Source organism: Drosophila elegans, unplaced genomic scaffold (assembly GCF_018152505.1).
Source record: "Drosophila elegans isolate 14027-0461.03 unplaced genomic scaffold, ASM1815250v1 contig_183, whole genome shotgun sequence".
Classification (NCBI taxonomy): domain Eukaryota; kingdom Metazoa; phylum Arthropoda; class Insecta; order Diptera; family Drosophilidae; genus Drosophila; species Drosophila elegans.
Window position 1 is genome coordinate 9,913,513 of NW_024545550.1, and position 24,271 is coordinate 9,937,783.

The 24,271-nt window shown below is 37.6% G+C and overlaps 1 protein-coding gene across 3 annotated transcripts in view; it reads left to right on the forward strand.

Moving 5' to 3' along the window:
• The first annotated feature begins 15,461 nt into the window (after positions 1-15,461).
• Positions 15,462-24,271, forward strand: part of LOC108144399 — a 31,905-nt gene continuing 23,095 nt past the window's right edge. Inside the window, exon 1 of one of the 3 annotated variants that reach the window (XM_017269179.2) lies at positions 15,462-16,172. The gene's annotated coding sequence lies outside the window, so the exon portion shown is untranslated. The remainder of the gene's footprint in view (positions 16,173-24,271) is intronic. The other 2 variants (XM_017269180.2, XM_017269182.2) reach the window with 2 other exon arrangements.

Below are 24,271 nucleotides of genomic sequence, written 5' to 3' on the forward strand. Positions count from 1 at the left end.
CATGGGGTCCATAGCTTCTGGTTCTGTTTCTGAATCCAAATCCGAATCCGAGTTCGATTCTGGAGCTCGTGCCGTGGCTGTCAAAGCTTGTCAAATGACTCGGCGGGTCCTCCTCCACAGATTCGCTTTATTGTTTGCATATTCGCACAGAACACATATCAAGCGAACAATTGACGTCTGTGACAGCGGTGACCCAGTTTTTTTGGAGAACTCTCTGGGCGGCTTAAGTACTTTGGCCAAGTTTCTCCGCCAAGGACTTGGAGCAGTCTCCCGTGATATTGAACTTTGGTTGGTCAAGTCGCAGATGCAGATGCTAATTGCATTGCAGATCGCTGACGTTGATCGTCATGTGTCGTTGGCATGTGGAGCGGGATGTGGGCGGAACTGTGGGCGTGGGCGTGGGTGGAAGCGGTCGGTCGGCTGTCACAATTTTGATTTTGAGCGGGACTGACAGGTGGAACGGCGACCAGGCAGCAGCATTAATTACGCTGCATTTGCTGACCGGGCATTCTAATTCGCATTCGCAGTTCTAACACAATGCGGATATCTTTACCTTTTCCGAAAACACACCTACAAAAATAATAAAAACTAATATAAAAAATATTAAGCTTAAACTCTTCTATATTTTTCCTTAAATAATTTAAAACATTTAATAAAACTGATATATTAAACTATGTTAAAGAATCTTAATCATTAAAAACTCTTGCAATAAGAAAAAACGACATTTTTAATTTTTAATAATTTATTTCATTTATAATAAATAAATAATGAATAATGTAATTTTTGTTTACTTAAGCTGTTTGCTTTTATTGTAATAGTAAAACAACTTTAAAAAACTAGTTTTAGTTTGGACTTCTTTGCCACGTCTGTTGGTAAACAATTTAGAAATACTTTTGAACATATTAAATTTAAATTTTGGGTTATTAAACTAGCCGCATGATGGTTTTCCTCCAATTTCATTTGTTCTTAGGCCATAAAATTTGCTAAGTGCAACAGTAGATGCCGCAGCAGCGGCAGTTGGATTCCCTTATCTTGTGTAATATTTTCATGTACGTGCCAGAGATTCACCTGAGACTGAGGCAGGTTACACGTGTTCCCCCGCCCCAAAAATCGCCTCAATACGTGTACTGCGGGCACACGTTGTTGTGTCCTTAGATTGCACTTAACATCGGTGTAGACACTTCCTGGCTGGAGGAGCTTGTGGCCATAGGGTCCAAGTGCCCGAGGAGTAATGCAGATTCGCGGGAAACGCCGATCGCAACTTGAGTAGCCAAGGGTTTAATTGATTTATTAAAATGCCAGCCATTGGACACATATTTATGATGGGAACTGCGGATCGTTTCAGCTTCAGCTTCGATTTCAGGCTGACTTGGCCATGATCCTCGATCCTCAATCCTCGATCCCCGCTGATTGGTCTTGGTCTTGAAATGGAAAAATTAGAACAAGTGCCACTCGAAGCGGCTGGCAAAATCAACAATGAAAACATTCCCCATTCCCAGTCCCCAGTCGCAACATCGGCGTTAGCAATAAATTAAAGGCAATTTTAGCCAAATAAAATGTTAACGGTCTCGTCTCGGCCGGTGGACACAGTGAACCGTCTGCGCAGCGACCACAGTCGGCATGGCATGGCATGGCTGCCCTTTTTCAACTCGGGCTCTGCGAACTCAGGCGGACCTGATATGATGGACAATGTTGTTGGCGGAGCTGCTAACACAAACATTTGGCCAGGCTAAGAGCACTGAGAAAAAATACAAATTACAAAAAAAAAAATACAAAAATTCACACAAATTATGTTATGAGGTCAAATACTATACATAAATTATATTCTAATAATTTCAGTACGTAGACAATAAATTAAAATAAATAAAAAAAAATATAAAAGTAAAAATAGTATATGAAATAAAATCAAACTATCATCAATTTTTAAATTAAAGTAAAGTAAAGTAAAGTAAAGGCTTAGCTTTACTTAAGTAGTTAGATGTTGTTTTATATCAAAATCTTTATTGTTATATCTTTTTGCAATTGTAGTATATTAAAGAGCATATTTTTTTTCCAGTGCAGATGCAGATGGCTTCGCTTGGCTTTTGGTATTTGTCACGTTCATCCATTTTGAGAGGACCACGTACATGTTGAGGCATTGTTAATAACTTTATTCGTCGACGGCGTCGTCCTACTTGTTGCTGTTGCCTCTGTTGCCTTTGCCAACTGCGAGGGTTTCATTTGGGGGTGGAGAATGAGGTGGGAGGTGGGAGATTTTACTAGGATGGGCTGGACGAGGTGGGGACAGAGACACATACCACCGTTATTTATGAGGCACGCTCAATTATTGGCAGTGACTGGGGCCTCGTGGCGCCCGCATCCGCATCTAAAAATCCAGCCGCAGCTCCAGCTTCAGCTTCAGCTCCATGTTCGCCCAGTCAACTTCAGCATAATCAGGCGAATCAGCTGAGTCTCTGGACTCAGAGAGACCCAAACTTGAGCTTGAACCTCCCAAATCGCTTGGCGGCGGACGGCAATTAAGTCACCGTTTTGCCGTTATGCAAATAGCAACAAGGTCAGACAGCCAACAGGTATTGGGTGGACTTTAAGGGGATAATGGAGGGGAACCATTGAAACTTGGACTCGGAATGCGCTGCATCATCCATCGCCACGGCCCAATGGGGTTTCCTGTTTTGTATTGGCTCACCGCGGAATTAGAACAAATTGTCCATGATCAATGCGGGGTCATTGTTGTTTGGGGGTTCGCCAAAGTGTGTTCACCACTGTGCGATTCGACCTGATTATGGGCCAGATTCTGACTGAGCAGCAGCCCTGGGAAGTCCACGGAATGAAATCATGGAGTTCTCTAAACCACACACTTTTTTGTAGCCCGTGAATACCCATTTAATTATGAGTTGCTCTCCGATCTGATTCACCAGCGATTCGGTCGCGGTGAAAGTTCTGGCAAATATTTACTTGGCGATAAAAGAAGTTACGGGCGGAGATTATTGAACAAGGTTCTCGTATACAAAAGTACAGTAGGGGTTCCCAATAAACGACGTCTACACTTCAGATCTCAAATAAAGAGTTGAAATGAAAAGGTATTAGTCAAAAGGCTATTTTTTATAAACTTTAGGTAGGTTACTAAAATAGTTAATAAATTATATTTTTCAGATTTGTGACGAAATTGATTTATTTTTTAAATCTTTTACTAAAAATATAAGTATATTATTCCTAAAAATGAATTTTTAAAAATTGAATTCAAGGACTTATCCTTTTAATAAAAAATACAAGTATTTAAAGGTATATTAGTACAGGACGTGAAGATAAAATAATCTTTTTTCATTATTCAAAACTCAAGGATGCACCTTGAAAGTACTATTCTTACGACTGAAGGACATTCTTTGTGTTTAATGACATGTTTGTAACAAAAGTATGTACTTTGTCATAATTAAAGAGTTTTTAAAGAAATATTAAACCCAGAAATCTTTTGTTAGTTCTCTTCCTCTATTTATTCCCCAGTTTCAGTGTCCGCCTGCGGGAATTTCGACTGTGTCTCAGCCCTCTGAGGTCGATTGTCAGCAAAAATCGCGCCAAATCTGCCATGGAACATAACATATAAATATCTGACTCTGACGCATTGACGCGTCCTTGGACGGCAGCACAGAATCGGGCAGCTAAACAATGAAATATGAAAAATTAAACCATTATTAACGAAGTGGGGGAACAGTGCACTGAGATCACACAAAGGCAGATACCGGACAACAACAAAATACAAATAAATAACTCCGACTTGGACAAGCTGTTGTCTTTGGTACAAGTGCAACACAAAAGCGAGCAACTTGAACAGTAATTATTATTATTTTTGATATATATATGTACATAGTGTTTTGCCGAGCTGCTATTCCATTATTTCGCGCATGACTAACCAAATGCAATTCGAGATTCCATTCTTTTTCGGTTTTTCCTTTTTCTTTTCCACCTCACTATGCCATTGAATTCCTTTTGTTCCACTTGGTGGCTGTTATTGTTGTTGCAATAAAACTGGCGTTTAAAAAACCTGGCAAAAACGAAACCAACAAAAATCGACAGTAATCGTAAATTTGTAAATCAGTTGCAAGAACATGTGTTTACACAGTCACTGGGCCTCATCGACTTGGATGCGGGTCATGAGCTAATTGAAACGTTCCTAAGTGCCCTCTGTTTTTAAAAATAATCTGACACACTTCTCTGTTTACTGATCTTTCGATTTCTTGCTGTCTTTCGCCCTCGCACTCGCCGATATTCTTAACCGATCTTGGAAAGCGATTTCGAGCATCGAAAGCGAAATGGATGGCAGCTCTGGGTCGTTCAAAAGGGGATGAGTCTGATTCTGAGGATGAAACTGAGTCTGAGAAGTGGTTTCAGGCCAATCGATGCCAGCTACAGGTCTTAAAAAATAATCTTAAATTTATCGTGAGAGAAATCGACTTGACTTGGTTCTGACTAAAGGGAAATCAAGTGGTTGCCGAGTGACATCTCCATAACAGAGATTAAAGTGTTAAAAGAGCATTAACTTATTGTGGGTAACTGTAAATTATACTGAGTTAAGGTACACCCAAAAAAATTAAAGTTTACATTTGTATCTTGAAAATAAACTACAGTCAGTTTTATAGTATTATTATTAATTCAATACTAAACAATATAGCCTCTATATTTTTCAGTTTCATTTCTTTGTCGAAGAGTCTAAAACTGTACATTAAGGTCTTATTTTAAACCACATCAGTTTTATTTTGATAATTAAAAATAATCATTTATAAAAAGTTTGCAAGTAAGATTTAAGAGTTTTGTAATTATGTGTAGTTTTAAGGAAATTGTTAAAAAAAACACGATAGCTTATTGTTAGATTTACAAATTTAATTTAATTTAATTTGGGCAACAATTTGAACCTACCCGAAAAAGAAAAAGCATTTGAATTGAACTTATATTTCTTTGCTTTACCTTAAATTAGGCACCGCCCAAAACTATGCAACGTTAAAGCCCAACCGATCCAAAAACAGTTAATTTTGAATGCAGCAATTAAGAAAAATTTACACACAAACTGTGCAGCTGAAGAGAGCCAAAGCTCAGGTAACCACTAAATGGTGTGCGATTTAGAGAGCCGAAGAGTCAGAAATCGTGGCTACCAAGAGAGCTTTGGCTTTATGATCAAAGCTTAAGTTCCCGTTGACGCTCTAGTCTAGTAAAACTTCACTTTGCACTGAGCGCAGGCAGCTTGTTTTACCTGTTTGGGTTTTCTGCTTTGGGCCTTAACATTATCGATTTGATATTAATTTGTTCGTTTTTTTTCGCCTTTTAATACGCTATTTTATGTTTGCTATTTTGCAATGCACATGCCAGCGACGGAGACAACGAAACCAAATTGGCCAAGAATTTACATGCGGTGTAATTTCGCCCGGCTGAGATCGGCTAATTAAATGCCAAAACAAAGGCGAGTGCAGCGATTAATTGCCGCCCCGAGTTTAAAGATTATAGCGTTGTCGCTGCCACCAAGATATGCAGATTGTAGTCCGCCGATTATACATCGCTGGCTGGGGTTTTAGCACCAATTGATATGCCTTGAACTTAGCCACAGCTATGGTTTATGGAGCTTCGAGCCAGTTCCACTCGAAGGTTTTCACCTTATTTTCATCATATCGTCTGTTTTGTTTTGAGATTTTATGATAAAACGGTTCAACATTTTTCTTAGAAATATTTGCTTTTAAATAAATTTGGATTAAAATTTTTATTTCCACAAATGTTCGCTTTTAAGATTTGTTATACTCTTGTTATATTACTTCCTTAATTTTTTTTTGATACTTTAAATTTAAATATTTGCAATAAACTTTAACATTTGTAATTTTCTTTAGAAGTGATTTTATTTAAATGGTGATTATTGGCTATTACCTCATAAAAATGTATTTTTTTATTCAACTGTTTTATGATTTTGGCCTACTCTCGATAACTTGTCGATATGTTGCTTAATTTAATGATAAATAAAGTAACAAAGCTCAATTCAAGTTAACTTTAAATACTTTCATAATTTAAGTTAATTTGTAACTTTCCGTTTTCAATTACAATCTTTCACTTTGGATTAAATGCACAACATGCAGGTTTCATTTCTTCATATCAGCTTACAATTAGAAGGAACTAGTTCCATTACCGCATCGAATACCCTGCTCGAATGCAGCTTGATCGCCGTCAAATCCGGTGGACAGGGGTTGACATGGGCTGACAGATCGACGGGGCACCAGCGATTGTGTTGTGACTCGCTGGCCACATCCAATTGAAGTCCATTGATGATGGCAGGTCATGATGATGACGATTACGATGACGATGATGATGATGTTGGAGACAGCCCACGCTTATTGTTGCCTTTAATCTCAATCCCCTCGAGAAATTACCGGTAGCTGAATGCATCTGAGACTGGCCACGTCGGTGGCTTCACATGAATCTGACATTAGCGGGCGATTAATCAAGCCGGAAAGGTACAATCAAATTCCTGGGAAGTTCCCCAGGACTCAGACTCTCTCGGCCCAAAAGAGATTCCGATGCCAAGGTCATCCCTGCGGTGATTTATGAGCCAAGTGACACATGCAAACTGGTTTCCACCTCCCCGACACTGCAGGTTCGCGCAATCTCATATCTTTACTCTTCATTTGGCTTTCGGTTTCGACGGCGACCCGTTTATCGGCATTAATTAAACTTGTATACACGGACTTGATAAATTCCAAATAGCAACTAGCTAATCAACCATTTATCTTCATTAGGGCCCTGAACTGAGACCATGTGCATCCAAAACAAATGGCGAAGCGTGCTGCAAGTCGATCTAATTAGTTAATTTGCTCGCTCAACAAAACAAAAGACTTAGGCAGCGAACTTGCTCCAAAAACAAAAGACTTAGACAGCGAACTTGTCCGGCGGACATGGGACTAAAAATGCAAATATGTGATCACTCTTTTTTAATCCGTAGCATCCATCAAGCTGTGTGAAATGAACACATCAATGGCCATTTTTGGGCCGATCTCTGATGAGCCGGCCTGAAAGTCACACAGAGCGAACAAAATAAGAAAAATAAAAAACCTTGAACCGGACGGCATAAATTTGTCGGGGCTGCGAACGCATTTTTATACTGCAAATTTTCACATGCCACGATTACGCAATCCCCCTACATAAATTAGGTGACTATTTAGCTCAGATCTAAGCAAACCCGTCCGGTCCAAGCCTAATCAGAGCCGAAATCAAGCGTGGCAAATTGGAGCAGACACAAGTGCCGATCGATCGCTGTTAACCAGCCACCAGTTACCAAGTTGCCAAGTAACCAGTAACCACTAAAAAGACAGCCAAACCGCCAAGACAGCAGTTAGCTTTTAGAAGCGAAAGCAAAAGTTTATTTTTTTTTGTTTTTCAGGCAGGCAGGCACCGCCGATGAAACCGCAGGATGGTGCGGGGTAGGGCAAACTAAAACCGCCAGCTGCCGGACAACTTTTGCACATGCTTTTTGTGTCTCTTTAAAGGGGGCTATAATTGCGCAAAAATAACTGAACAAGGCGATCGCCAGCACATTATATAGACCAGTCAGCCAGCCAGCAAGTCCCGCTCTTGCTAAAACGAACTGGACGCAACCGAACCCCCGATCAACAATCAATTCAATTCGCCATAACCATATTTTGGGGCCACACAATAGAGTGGAGCCCAAAAAAAAAAAAAAAGAAAAATAGTTTAAAGAGCACGCCTTTGAGGATCGATATTGAAAATACACTTGCCTATTAATAAGTCCTATTAAGCCTTTGGATTCTGTTGGCAACTTTTATTAGTTATCATTAATCACTAAATATTTGTCATTCACCATTTAAAGGTTTTTTAATTCTTGGTGGATTATGTAAATAGTAATCTAGTTATTAGCCATTCAAGTGGCCAAGTTTAATTTAAGTACCTTTATGACCAATTATTGTCTATTTAATTATATCAGTAAAAGGTTAAGTGACATTAATATTGTATTGAATTTGTATTATGTATTTATATTCATTATAATCACTATTAAATAGATATATTAGAAGTGTTTTAGCTAACATTTTAAAAGTATTCGGTAATATTCAGTTTAAATTAATGTCCGTCTTTAATTGTTTTTATATTCTTTTGAAGTTGATACTATTTATAGTGGTCGTTTGATATTTGAAGATCCATAAATACCTTAATGCCTTGAAAATGTAATCTGAAAATTTAAATACCCAATGCAAGGGCATACAAAAGCGTTTCCGAGTTGATTAAACAAAATTGTTTGACTTTGGGGCTTTGAACCGCCGGTTCACTGGGGTTAGCGGGTTAAATTCGATATGAATTGATTGTCCGAAGAGGCGGAAAGTCGACACTAAGGTCATCCATAACCATGTGGATTTACTTTCTAATTACTGGCGAACTGGTAAACTGGCGCAGTTACGATTTGGCAGTTTTTGCGGCTGGCTAATTTACGGCACGTCCAAAGTGCCCGAAAAAAAGTCGGGGCAGCTGCCCAACTCAGCCAAACAGCCAACTCAATTTCAAATTAAATTTGTATTCAAATAGACCGCAGACTGCAGACTGCAGACGGCTGCCGTTTGGTGCTACAAAGGTGCTGCCGAGGTGCTGGCGTGGTGCTATTTCTGCTGCTCAGCCACTCAACTGGGCAATGACAAGCAAATTAACCGCAACTGCCGCCACCGCCACCGCCTGCCGCTCGATGTTGCACCATCGCACTCCGTCGGACAATCAGCAAACTGTCGGCTCCCACTGCTTACCGATCCCCCAATTTCAAGCCCATTCCGCATCTCCATTCCAGTCGCAGTCCCAATCCCCTCAAGCTTCTGGTTCCCCGCTGCTACTATCTGCTGGCTAACTACTTCTCGTGCCCAACCCAACTTCTGATTGCTGCTGTGGCATATAATTTTCCACACTAACCTTGAGCAAAAAGAAAAATACGTGGCTGCTAAGAAACAGATTCAAATGAATATATCAGCACTTGGCTGGTCTTTTTGTATTCGGATTAGTTTGTGTAAATGTATCACAAGTGGCTGTACAGTGGAGACTGAAATAGTAGACAGCTGATTGTAAAGTCCTCTTGATATTTGGTTACACAAAAAAATGCCACAATTAACTAGTTCAGTTCCTTATCAAAATTTATTTTCTAAAATAAATAATACAAAAAAAAATAACTAAGTCAAAATCAGTTGCTTTCCTCCTACATTTTGAATACAAAATTATTGTTCAGAAAATGTTAATTTTCAAGCCCGTTTATATAAAAACCAATTAAACCAAAAACATTAATTTGCTGCATAAATTGATTAAGTGAGAGCCACAGTTTGTAACCGCTATCATATGCTAACTTGTTTTTTTTTACAGAATAACAAGCATGTTATATTCCTTTTGAGGGTACTTAAATCAATCGAAGGCTAGAATAACGAGAGCCTCCTTGAACATAAATATTCAATCGAGTTCGAACTGTAATTACATCGATAAAACTTCAATTACCGCCCTCTGCTCTGCTCCATTCACCTGCTGGTACATCTAATGAGTTTCTTTTCCAGCGCGCAATTGGCGCTGCATAATTATTATTAAAAGCCATATTTGGTCGATTATGGGCAAATTAATTGGCTTCGAAATTGGAGCGCGAACTGCAGCTGCAGTTGGCCATTGTCCGTTTGGTATTGTATTTATATTTCTTGTGGCCTACGAGGCACCCGCACAAATGTTAAATTCCAATAACAATTTGTAGAGTAGCCCGTTTTTTTTTTTTTTTTTTTTTTTGGGTTTTTTCTTGTGGCGAGTGCCCGAGCTATTTCCCCCCCCTAGATTTCGTAATGGCCACAGCCGAGAGTCGCCTTTCACTACAAGCAGGCAACAAAAGGCAGCAGCCGACTCATTTGGGACGTAATTTATTTGTATATGCCATAGAAATTAGTTCACCCCAGAAAAAAGGCCAAGTAATTCACGCCCACTGCCAAAATGTAAGTGCCAGCACTTGACTCTTGGGTTGGGGGTCTCAGATACCCCTTTCCCTTCCCTTTCCCCTGATCCCCAAAAATTGTGCAACAATTAGTGCAGCAGCAACGAGAAACTGCAGGTGAAAGGCTGCTGGCCAAAACCAATTCGGCTCACATTCCAATCGGTCCAAATAACAAATCCTGGCTTAAAAGCACGCGCTATGGAGCTATACAATACTCACCCGGCAAATATTGCGGCTTAAATCTATTGAATATCACTTAACAAGGCGCAGCTGTCAGCGGTTACCATAATGAATTGTTCACGGCACATTGTCTCAAATTACATGATATCATTCCCCAAACGCAGTTCAGCACAAAATCCCACAATCCACAGCCAACAGCCGCTGCACGTGACACAGCTTCGATCAGATAGTGCTATAATAATGTACTATACATATAGAGATCTATCCACCGCTTATAGGGTCAAACAATTTCTGTTTCTGTTTTCGGCTGCCTTGTCCAAAAATCAGTAGTCGCGAACCAGGAACTGAACTCGTTAGATTATCGTGCACACACATTTTCGGTTAACCAGTAGCCAGAGATCTGGAGATCGGTTGTGACTGGGCAAAAGTCATGGGGAAGTGGACATTCAAATTTATGACATTAAAATGGATGCATGACTATAATGCCAAGGCTTTGAAAACACATCTGGACTGCTTTTCTGCTTAAAGTCACGGAGTGATCTTCATAATTCTTCATGTAAGCCAAGGCAATGAATAGACAACTGGGATGTTATATTGGTTAAAGTCTCGGTACGATATTCAACATTCTTTGGATAAAATGACACAAATGGTTGAAAAGCAGATGAAAACTTAAGATTAGTGACAAATGAAACATCAATTAAAGTCACGAAAGCAAAGAAAGTATTTTTGCAATCAGAGAAATAATTAAACGTTAAGTGAGCAGGTAGAAACAGAAAAGAAACTGAAATGAACAGCGATTTACAGGCAAACGACAACTTTTAAGTGAAGAAAGTGAAATTTACAAAAATTTCTTTTAAAGAAAAAATAAATACAATTAAATTTATATGTTGTTTTAATAAGTACAACATTTTGCAAGTATACATAAATAATTATTTAAGTTTATGTACATAAAGGTTTTATTCTGACTTTTAACAAAAAACATGGATTAACTCTTTAAGAAAGCTAATATATATATAAACTTATTTTTAAAGAAATCTTTAAGAAATGTTTTAAAATTTATTGTTCTTCACTATATTTCTTTAAACAATTGAAATATATAAAAATGTTTTTTTTCTTACTACGTTTTGTAATAATTTAATTTTTGTATTTTTAGGAAGTTCAATTTCAAAAAAACAATAAAAGCTTTCTATCGCAGACTTTAATAAGCTTATAAATTCGACTTATAATTAGAGGTGCATAATTATGCGACTCTCTAAACAAAGAGATGTGTTTCTTTAGCACGCAAAAAATTCTCTTAAGCCTCTTAGTCAGACCATCTATGTTTGTTTGTTGCCCCAAGTGGCACTTACTTGTCAAAGGTCGCGGCAAGCGAAAGTGACTTTGTGCGTCCCCTGTTTTCAGGTTTTCTGTGTGTTTCTTTTATGGCCTTTTTTGCAGCTGGCCAAACCCGTTTCCTGCGGTTGCGGCATGCCACAAGCAGGCAGAAATCAGAAATCAGCTGCACCGGGAGAAAGAAAGGGAAAAACTGACCTACATCCTCCATCGGCGGCAACTCCCAGTTCCAGGTTGCGCAATCCCCGCGAGCAATCATAAAAAGGCACTCAGAGCTAACCTTCGCACTGGAGTTTCTGTCGGCAGGAGAGCCAATGAACCAAATGACATGGAGCACAAAATAGCGCACAATCATTTCGTTAAATGATTTAATTAAGCTAAACAGTTGAACAACATTTGTCCAATCCCCGAAACCCATTCCACAATTGCGACCATAGCGAGCCATTCGCTTTGATTCGGCACTCGAGGCTTTTCAAGTGTGTGACACATTGGCGTCAAGTTCATAATTCACAATTTATATTACTCCGATTCCGGACAAAAGGCGACCAAGTGGCGCTGATCGGGCGACATTGATTGCGATGATCTGGAGCCGAGGGACTTATGGCCGTAAAAGAACTCCACGGTCGATTCAATCGCAGATCTTGTCCCAATCGATTCTGCAGAGCTGGTCTATTCCATGGCTTCCATTGCGGAGTGTTTCCGTTTTGTTTCTCAAGTTTTTTGTTTGTTTTGCTCTAAAGAATAAAGGAATTTTTTGCCAATTGAATGATTATGCCAAGCCGGGCTTGAATGGCCAGTGAATGAGTCAACAATTGCTGTGGCGTGTGTTTTCTAAAGACCAGGGGGATACCCCTTTTCCACATGTCCCCTAACAATGGCTCTTTTATTACTCCCTATTGAAAACTTAGAATTATAATTTCTTGGTTTTCGACGACAAAGATATTTTACTTTGAAAGTACTCTTATTAAGAACAGAATTTGTATGTCAACATAACAAACAACGATTTGAAAAGTTTTCATGGCCCGCTTTATATATGATATTTCCGTATTAATTATTTTGTGGTATGTGCTTTATTATTTGATTTTTTTTAAGGTGGGTACAATTCTCATCAGTTTTGAATATACACTAAAGTTGTTTAACCAAAGAAAATATTAAAATTAACAACTGTCTTTTAATTAAAGCAATGTCATTAATAGCACATATTTTTTCTGTACTTATTTTGCAATATACAACATTGAAAAAAAAAACAATATCTGCAAATAATTATTTTCTGTCCGTTTTGATTTAATCTGTAACATATTTTCGAGTCAGTTCAGATTCTTTAAATAATATAATACTTAAAAAAAAAAAAATTTTGTGATTATGCTTATATGTGTAATACAAAACATTTAAATACTGTCTTTGTGTGAGCTCTCAAACACCAGTGATTATTTTGCCCTGCAGTTATACAACTTGTTTGTTTGCATTTTTTTGTTTGGCTCTTCCCCATGACTTTGTGTTCCGAATCTTCATTTGCCACTAGTTGGACTTGAACTTTGTGCGTGTGTTTTGGTTTTCTCATCGTTTTGTTTTCGACTTCGAGCCGCTTGTTTGTCAAGGCTCTGGCTTAGCCCAGTAAATAATAACTAATAACGAATGTGACTACAGTTGGGTCCAAGCGGGTATGTCGCGGCACCCCCATATGGAGCGAGAAATTACAAAAATGTTGACCCCAAGGCGTTTTATTTCGGGGCTTGCGAATTGGCAACGCTCAATTGGAGGCCCAAACAATTTTTTAATTACCCGAGGTGCGGCCATTTGAACTTGACTTTAATTGGCTCTCAATAAAATAATAACGATAACAGCACCTGTGGGTTCTCTCCCATATTTTTTCGGCTGTCTTTCACTTTGGTCTTTCACTTTTCATTAACGCGACCAATTGATTTTGGGCGGTGTGTGGAGTGTTATGCAATCGCGAAATGCCACAATTTCCGATGCCAGAGTTGTCCCATGGCAATTGAATATGGATTACCAAAGTGTAACAAGTGCAAAAGTGCTCGCGGGCTGCATATTAAGATGTATGAAATGAACAATAACGAGGGAAACTACTTCGCAGGCATTAACAGCCAATGCATAACGACAGGTACGCCCCCACTTTGCAGTTTCATCAGCTTTTATGATGCCATCCGCATGACTTCTCCTGAAAATGCTCATAATTTGATAATGGCATCAATTAAACTTGATTGCTGGCCGAATCTCTATGTTGGCCCCCATTGTTGTTGGCCGTAATTAGCACCCAAGCGAAATGTTTATACGCCAGTAGTCAAAACTTCTTATTGCTTCGCTGTGCAAACGGTGTCATTAGTTGGGAATGTTTGCTTTTTTTTGTTGCCTTTTTAACACGAAATGAAGTCATATTTGCTTAGACAAATTAAATGGCAAACTCTTGTGCGCTTCTTATCGATAAACAAACTCAAGAAGATGAAACAGCTCGCAGTCGAAGCAAAACAAAAGACTTAGGCAACGAACTTCGGTTTGCGTCGACTTGAATTCATAATTTTACGCGCTGCGGATTTCTAGACAGCATTCCCAGCATTGTTTCTGGGGCCGTCGTCCATCATCATCAGCAGCTTCGCGATCTTCATTTCGTAGATACACTTGCAGGCCATTACTTAAAAACGATTTTAACGCAATAAACCAGGAATTAGTGGTCATATAAAGTTTTTAAACTGTCTTTTGCTTATTATAAGTTAAAGCTATTCAGTACACTGCTTGCTTGATTTATTCAAATTAGTTCTTTGTGTTATAAAACTGTCATAAAATGGGTTAAAAAAGTAAGATTAATGTCTTATGCTTTAATCCCCAATTAACTTGTACAAATGTGTTTAATTAATAGTTTTAAAATTGCAAAGCCAAAGAAAATTAAAAAAATATTTAAACCGAACCGATAAATTTGTAGTTTTAAAACTTAAATGCTCTTAAAAAGTCTAGACATTATTAAGACTGTACGTGACAATTGTATAACTCTAAAAGCAAAAACTCATAAATTATCTTACTTTTTAATAAAGTTCTAAAGAAAATGTAATGTTCAACTAATTAATGTCAAGTATATGGTAAAATTTATTATATTCATTTGTTATGGTAGTAAACTAAATTTAATGAAAGAATTAAGTTTAATAATAATTGGATTTAGTTTAAAGATTATACAAAATATCAATCATCAAAAACAGACTTGTTTTCTTGCATTTACATACCAATCCATTTCAATGTGATGGAACTGGTGCATTTGCCTCGTGTCACATTTGGTTGCGCCTTATGATTTTGCAATTTAATTGGTGCCCGCAAAACGTGTTGAGCAAAAGACTCGGCCAACTCAGACAAGTTCTTGGCTCATGCACTTGTTGCAGCGTTGTTATTTATATAATGCAGATTTTTAATTGCCTGTCACATAAATTCCAGAGATCTGCGGGCGTAGTAAGACCGCAGGTAGTTTGACATTTCGATTGACCTTCAAAAAGCCATTAGAATAAACAGCGCATCGCCCATAAAAAATCCAGAACCGTTAGGCCTGCCAAAAAAATGTCGGCTAAAAAGCTTTTAAGTAACCAAATGATAAATAAAAATAAATTAATTTTTGGAGAGAAAATAAAACCAAAAGACATATATGCTGATGATGTAATTAAGGCGTAGAAAGCAGGGAGATGAGATTGATGGTCACCAATTATGGCTGGGAATTTAAGAAAAAATGCAGCTATAAAGAGCTGCTTAAGAGAGCATGCTCTTCGGTTAACTTCAAGAAACTCTTACCAAAAAGCTCTGGCCAAGCTTTGGACACACTAAATGCTATTAAGCCAACTTAGCCATGAAGCGACAAGGTAAGAAAAAAACAGGTAAAAGAAATACCGAAGCAAGCGGCAACGTAACCGAACTTACGGTACGAAAAGGTAAGGTAAGGCCGCCAGGTAAGCTCGACTCTGCCGCCGCGAAAGCCCAGCTCTGCCTTCAATTCTTCAGTCGAGTCGCGAAAGTCGTCGAGTGCGTTTGGTTCGCTGGCTCGTCGGCAGTCCAGCTAAAAAGCAAAAAAAAAAACAGCAAATCCAAGCCACTAAAAAATATTAAAAGAAAAAAAGAAAACAAAACAACAAACTGGGAAAGAGAAAGAAGCTGAACAAACAAACAGAAGATCATCATCATCATCATCGTTTCACGATTTTTTGTGCGCGCAGTCTTCGCCGTTATGCAATTGAAGTGCGTTAAAAATGCCGAGATAGCAACAATTTCGATTTAATTAATTTTGTCTGGGTAAATTAGAAATTTGTTCGTGCGAGTTTAAAAGACGCATAAAATACCGCTCGATGTCCAAAATTAAATGCCAAATTAAATATTAAAATTTATGGCAAACTCGTTTAGCACAGCAACAACAAAAAGTGAAATTAATAAAGTGAAAAGCAAGCAGCAATTGAATCCAAGGCAATTACAAAATCAATATAATCAATAATAGAAAATCATTGTTGCAGCATTAAAAAGTACGTAAAGAAATAACAACAGTTAGGGGCAAACACTTTTCCTCGTCGTCGCTCTGCGAATACGTAATCATTGGGAAAATATCAGCAATTTTGCAACAGTTTCGACACAGTAACAACAACAACAGCAGCAGCAACACCAACGACTGCAGCAAAAACAAAAGTAATTGAGCAGAAAGGTGAGTTGAGGAGGCCAAGAGACACGCATGCAAAGCAGGAAAAAAGCAAGAAAAAAGCATGGAAAATCAAGAGAAACCCTAGCCCTAGCACCTGTTGCCTTCCTGGAAAAAGATATTAGAAAACGAAACCCTCAGCTTCCATTCATAATCGCACCTTTTTTTCTCTAACTGTTTTGACTTTGCACTGGACTTCCTGCTTACGCGCTTTTTGTTTGTTGTTCGTTGTTTGTTTTATATTTTCTGCTTGCTACACTCCAGTTTCAGTTTCATTTTCATTTAAATGCGAACAGAAAACGCAGCTTTAACTACAAGCCGCTCTCAAGGTTGACAACATCGCTCTTTGTCGCTGTGCCTTTTTGGTTTCTTACTCGGATTGCGTATTCACATTTGAATATTATACAATTTTGGGCAGTTTCGGTTTCGTAAATAGTTCCTTTTTCGCCATCAATTCAAACGATTAGTGCTGAATTAGCAGCACAATGTCAAGTTAATTTGAGTGCAGCAGCTCTTTCTGTCTCTCAATCGTCATCTTTCTGCCTCATTTTGCTGTTATATGAACACTGAGAAAATTCTAGTTTAGTTGCCTCTGTTTTGTCGTAAAAAAAAACAAATTCCCTGAATATTTAATAAGAATATATATTTATTACCAAAAAATATATTAACACAACTCTCGAAATAAACATTAATAAATTAAAAATTGAACAATATGCCTAACAAATATGGTTGACCTTTCAAAAATTATTTAATAATTTATGTCACTTAAAACAAGTACATTTCAACACTTTTATTTGTCTGCCATGAAGCTATAAATTAGCTCAGTCAAAATGTATTTTTGTAATCCAAAAGATTTTGTTTCAATGAATTTTAAAACACGTTTCTTGCTTTGAAGGCTAAATTTTAACATTTTGCTTTTTGACTTTATTAAGGTCTAGTTTAGGTTTCCTAGATTGTTTTTGACTTAAAAGCGATTTTTCTCAGTTCACATATGGCCCTGACTGAGACAGATGGATGAGTTTCAGACTGCCAACACGCCTTCGAAAACAAATGCATTTAACAACGAAACGAGGCGGCCCGAAAAAAGCTGAAATTAAAATGTGCAGTAGGTGTTGCCATTCCGATTCCGATTGCGATTGCGAGAATTGCCCTGAACCGACACTTGGCCATATATATATATAGTATAGTATGGTATGGTATATATATCCAAGAGAAGAGTCTGATGAAGAGTACAAGGGGCAAAGGAAGGAAGTCGATGTCGGCATGAGTTTGCAGTTTCATTGGGCTTCGGTTACAGCCTCGTCGACTCCACCATCGAGTCCAAATCCAACTTCTCAGTCCCATCATCTTTGCAGCGGTTTGTGGGAGTCAATTAGTGGGCAAAATTTAAATACTATACAACAAGGAGGGGGGGAAAACGGCATGGCACCCAATTATGCATCCATAAATGTAAACAATCGTCGAAAAGACCCTGTAAAGTGCAGTTCTTCTTCTGCTGAATCAAGTACCAAGCACCAAGCAATAAGAAGTGCTGAAATCCGGCTGGGCAAAAGTTCAGCAGAACCTGCAGACAATAACGTGGCCGATAGAGCTAATGGGAAATGTCAGTCAGTCGGCAGACAACGTTGACTTCATTTACATTTTACCAAAACAACAAATGAGTCTGCACTAAGCCCCCCGCCCTCCCAAAACAAAACGAAAAAAAAGGTCGCGCAATAAATTCGGTTTTGTAACTCTCTACCTTTTAGCCGAAAACTATTTTCGATTTGGCCAAATTCCAGGAGAATTTGCATTTGACCGCTTAACCGTTCTTTCACTCTCTTTGTGCTTCTGGCCATTTCTTTTCACGCTGCGCGCATATTTCATGAGCTGTCGATGGTTTGTGTCTATTTAGGTTTATTGGCAGCCATTCCCCCGCCAAATGGGCACCGTTCATTAGCGGAAAAATGGGTTAATCTTATTCAGTGGACTCCCATACAGTTGCGGTCAAAATAATGGCACTGAGAACTAGCGATATTTGTCATTTTATTAAGTGCCTAACGATTTGGGTATATAACTATTATTTAACAAACAGTAAGTGGCAATATACTCTGGGTAATGAACTCCTAATTGTTTTTGTCTCATTAATGCTCAATAAATATTATATTATGTTAAATTAATGTACACCTAATGAAGGTTTTTTATTAACCATTGATTTTTAATTTCTTTTTTGTGAGATATAATATCTTAGCTTTATTAGCGCCTTGTGTTGTTTTTACCCCACTAATATTTAGTAGCAACATAATCTGGGTAATGAACTCCATAATTGTTTTGTCTTCTTATTGAATATACATCTAATGAATATTCTTTACTAAAATGTAACCCAACTTATTTATTGGTTTGTAACATGTTATTTGTGAGATACAGTATCTTTACTTTCATTACTAAAACCCTTTAAAGTCCCAATAGAAATGCATTTTTAAGTGCGTGCATTCATAGATTAGAAGGCTAATTAAAGCACTGATGATGTGGCGCCATCAAGGTGTGAAACAGACATTAAGTCTGATAGTGGGGCACGTGTTGTTAGTTGTCGGCGATTAGCCAGATATAAAGATACAAGCGGATAGATATTTATAGAGGCTGGGATGATGGCCTTTAACGCCTCGCCGCCAGACAAAGGCATCTTTATTAAAACATTATTTCGCCTGCTATTGTTGGGTCGGCGTATAAATTGCATTTTAAATACAATTTTTTCTGTTTTTGTTGTGGGCAGAGCTACCAATAGCTGACTCAATCAGCCGAACAAAGCGCTTCAACACAAATATTATGATCTTTCTGATTGTTACGCACCAACTTCCGCTGCCCCGCTTCATGATCATCATCATTATCATTATGATCCGTAGCCGTACGAACTGAGAAAGTGAAAACTTGGACGATTTTTTGATTGCAAGCATTTGATAAGCACTAAACGAAGGAAAGAGTGAGAGAAATTTTGTCATCTATTGAACCAACTAATGGTGTTCAACGTAACACAAGTGCAGAGAGAAAAACGTGAATAATAAAAAAATAGTATGGTACAATGTGTTTTTTTAAAGCTTTATATATTTTAAGGCAATCGATGACATAAAAAATGTTGGAAAAAACGTTTTTAATATATTCTCTTTTGCCATTTCATTTTTTATTAATTAGAACAAGTTTTTTACGCTATTAAAATTTGGTGCATTCAGCTTTTAGCCTCAAAATTTTGTTGGCACTTAAAATTTTTTAGACTTAAAGGCTATTGATGATTCAAAAATTGTTAGCCAAAACGTTTTAAAAATATTCTGCCTAATCATTTCCTTTCGTATTAACTAGAACGGGGTTTTTTTAACAAGAAAATATATCAATGTATCATTCTTTAAATTCGTTTCGGTTTTTTCGCGAATTTCCGGTTTGAAACCGGAGGTTCACAGTACTTTTTCTTGGTGTAAATTGTATCTACCTCTCTCTGTATATATCTTTCTTTTCACCGACTGCTAAAAGAAAAAGTTTCGGTTTCAGTTTCGTTTACAGTTTTGGTTTCGGTTTCAAACTCAGTCGCTTGTGGAAAATTTAGTGCAACGGCGCTGTCATAGCTTCGCTTCAAATTGCTTCGTTTACCCAGCTCCCCAGACTATACCCGTCTCTTTCGCTTGGACGCTGCCCCTCTCTTTCGCTCCTCCTGGGAGCGTTTTGGAGCAGTTGAAGCGTGCAGGCGAAAACGAAAGCAGAAGTTGCAGTCGCCTGGCGTCTTCTTTTTTTCCCCGTGGTTTTCATTTGCTGAAATTCGTGTTTTTATTTTGTGTTTTTCTGCTTTTCACTCTAGTTGAAGTTGTAGCCTGTTTTTTGTTTTTGCTCTTTTTGGCCAGCAAATTGCTGCACGGACCTCGCTTTTGGTCAGGGCAACTTGGAACGTAACGCAGAAATGCGGAAAAAATTCACTTCAATTTAATGAAAGTGTCAACTCGTTTTTCGTGGGGCTTTTCCTTAATCAAAGGCAAAACAAATCTGTGAGATTGGAAATGAATTTGTGGCAAAAACAGCGGGAAATTCCACTTTTTGTCTATTTCATATTGAGTCTTAACCATTTTAGTGACTGGTTTATAGTTATGATATTTCAGTTTATTTATGGAGTTGTAAATAATCAAAACCAAACAAATTTGTGATGCTGAAATTAAAACATCAAGAAAAACTAGTTTCTGCTATATTTTTTCTATGGTTTTTCAATAAATTTGCCGAAAACCAATAATAATAATAAACCAAAATTTAAGCATCTTTTTTACGCTATTTTAGCTTTTTCTACTTCTGGGCATTTTCATTTTAACATAAAAAACAAAAAAAGGTATGTTTAAATTTTCAGTTTTTTTGCGGTTCATTTATAGACTTATATTTCTTTATCCAAAGTTTTTGCTTCATATTGATGTTTTATTACTATTTGGTGTACCTCTGTTGCTCTACCATTTTCTTGGTTTTCCATGTTAACTCAAATCATTTGATTTAATGCCCCAAGAGGTTTCCAAAAGGTGTCAAGCAATTTCATAAATTTGAATTTTGAAAGTGCTGCATCGGCGGTCGCTGCATTAGCAACGAAAATCAATCAAAGAGCCAGCTAAGAGACATTCGAAGATCTTCAAAAATTGAAATGTTAATTTCTGGGGCTTTTCGTCTCCATCAATCCATCCATCTATCTGTGTATCTATCTATCCATCCGCCAGTTCGTTCGTTTGTCTTGTGGGATTGCGCAAAGCGCTGACAGTTACATGACTTTGAAAAGTATCTTATAGATGCGCACACAAATATTCATTTATACAGATATGATTTAACATATTTTGGGGCTTAATAATTGCTGGAATGGTGAGCTCTGAACGCCAGATGTGCGTGATGGGAAATACGAGTGTTATTTGCGAAATCGAAATGCACAACCTGTCGGTATCGGTTGGTATGGGTTTTTTTTTGTTTTTATATGTATATTTTACCAGTTACTGTTACTGTTACCGTTGATGAGGCCATGATGCGCCGCTGATGCGCTCAGGTGTTAAATGCCTGGCAGCCAGCTAGTTCCGCAATACGATTCGATGTTAAATGCTTCGGATTTCGCATTATTAGCTTCCCGATGTGAGCAATTTTGCATAATTTGCACCGCGCACTACCGCGCATAATGAAAACCTTAACCCCAAACGAGGAACTGAACCATGGCGACTGCGAATAAGACTACTACTACACGCCACTTTCACGCTATGCAAATTGAATCATTTGCAGACAATGCCGACCGCAGACAAGTGTTAAGAAAATATGATAAGCAACGGCACCCCACATTAGTTTTAATATTTCGTTTCAAGGGTTCAAGTTTTGGGTGGGTGGCAAAGGGAAAGTCACAGGAACTCAAGTTAAGGAAGGAAAGTCACAAACTCTGTACCAAAAAATATACAAATCTTCTCTGAAGCTTACAAACAAACTATAACTTGAAAAGAAAAACATTGCTTATAATAGGCAATAATTTGACCATTTTTGGCATCAAAATACAATTTACAAAACATTTACACATTACAAAATTATTCCGTAATTTGTTTCACAACAAAAAGAAAACAGTATATTTCCTACTATGGGAATCAAATTGAAAATAATAATAATAGAAATGAGGTAAAATAAATGTCGTATTACTAAAAGAACTCCAAAACGTATACCTCTCTCATTTGAAATATGAAAACCTTACAAATTATTATAAAGTGATAAAATCCACTAAATATTTCTTGCTGTGGATATTCAATTTAAAATAATAATATTATAAATTTGGTAAAATAAATGTCATGTTTCCAAAAGATAAATTAACAAAAAACCACTAAAAATCTAAAATGTTATTAACAACAATTTCGGTTCAGGATACAAAATCTGTTTACTACCGCGTTATTCACACCTTTAAATTAGGTAACCAGTTAAGCTGATACGTTCCAACAAATCCACAAATTTGTCTATCGACCTGTAAACATTTTAAATACAGAATTAAACGGATTACGAGACCATGTTGAGATCTTCTCAGCACGCCCATTATTTCAACAACACTATCAACTGGCCGGGTCTTTCTTTTCTCTCCTTTCCACAAGTCAATGACTTCTTAATATAATTTGGCCACAAATCAATGGCCACATGTTTCGTCTCCCCTTGCCTATTTTGTTTTATTTTCGGGAACATTTCGCTTGACCCCTGTGAAAGCAATTTCGTTATGGGCTATTCTGATCTTTTCGGCCAATCAATCATGTGGCCATCCAGCATTCTTGGCTCGCATATCTTCTTCGCGGCTGCGAAAGTATCGAATGTTTCTCCAACATCCCATTTTTCGACGCTTCATTAGGTCTACAGGCAACTTTCATGTGGTCTCTGGTTACATAATGAATCCATTAGGGGTGCCAAAAATACTTTCTAGCCAAAATGCGCAAGCAAAAAGCAAATAAAAACGAACTGATCTCAGGTTTGACCTTAGCATTTTGCCGGACAGCAGAGTTTGGCAAATGAGTTGGCTAAAATGTATGCCTCCCCACAGCTGGAAGCTGTTTATATTCCGATGATTTTCAGCTAACAAGACACGTCTAATCTTTGCCATCTCGTGACGCACTCAAACAATGCAATCATCTCGGTGGCGGGTAAACGAACTGCAAGCTATTTGCACTCCTCAGACGTCGACGGCTGGGGCACAGTGAAGCACGTCTGCTAACGACCTCTTGACTAGGCACAGTGATACCCCCACTCCACTCCAGGTTTCAGGTGCAATTGCATTAGAATCATTCATTTACATTCACCGATTCGTATTAATATGCAACTAGCGTTGTCAGCGCGATTGTCATCATCAAAATTCTTTATTGATTGCCTAGAGTCGACTCGACTCGTCGCTCTTTCCACTCGTAAAACTACAATAATTCATGACGTTGACTTTCATTCATAAAGTGCGCGATTGTCGGTAGTCGTCTGGTAGTTGAATATGCAGCGAATGTTGTCATTAAATTATGCATAGTATATAGTCGCACCCCGGGCGGAGGAAAGTTCTGTAGAAAGTTAAGAGAAACGGGTTTTCCGCTTGTCAATCATAAACTTTGAAGCTCATCGTTATTGTGCTATATGGTGTAGGAGATTCCAAGAAGAAATTCTTACATAAAAAGAAATGTTAAATATTACTTCAGCATGACTAAAAGTATGCCTTACTTATAGCCATAATGAAAATTAATTTCATTACAAATAAATAAAAAAATAAAAAAAAATAAATAAATTTTTAAGCTAAGTAGAAATTATTAATAAAGTTTTCTACAAATAATAAATTCTTTTTTACTTAGATACCAACTACAAAAACCCTACCAATTTTCTGTTATTTTGCCATACCTCAAGACATTCTCTTATCAACTATACATATACCTATTTTTAACCTACATGACAAATACAATTTATATACCCACCATCTATGAGAAACAACGACTTAAGTCATATGGCGTCATCTTTCAGAATAATCCCATGTGGGCAGCGTCAATGTCAGCTGTTGGAAAAAAAAAACAACTCAAAAAAGAAGCCACCTTTGTTGTGGGAATTTAAAATACTAATAGAGTTAAGAAATGACAGCAGCATAATGAATAAACTCTTTAATAAGTAAACAAACCAATTTGTAATTTTCGACACATTTTTCCAAACCAATATTTGCACCAAAAATTATTGTACATTTTGCTTTCGATTCCGTTTCGCCGGACAGAGTTATTGAACCCATCGGAAAATGTCTGCTTATAGTATAATTTAATATCATTTCGTTGGACAATTGTGAAAGTTCAACGAATTTGAAATTTAAATCCGAGTTCGATTGGTGTGGCTTGAACTTGGATGATGATACGGCAGATTGCAGTGAATTAAGAAATAATCGTCAATTGGCATTATTTAAATGATTTTAAATAGCTGTTGTTTTGTTTTTTTGTGAAGCCTTAGCTGATGTGTTTTTTTTTTGTGAAAGTTGCTGCACATTTTTGCGTGTGCAAAAGGAAAAATTTATTATTTTCAAGCGAAAAGTGAATGCTGATGGCTGAAAAATTGCCAGTCAAATGGACGCACACATTTTCCCAATTCCTGAGCTTCAAGAT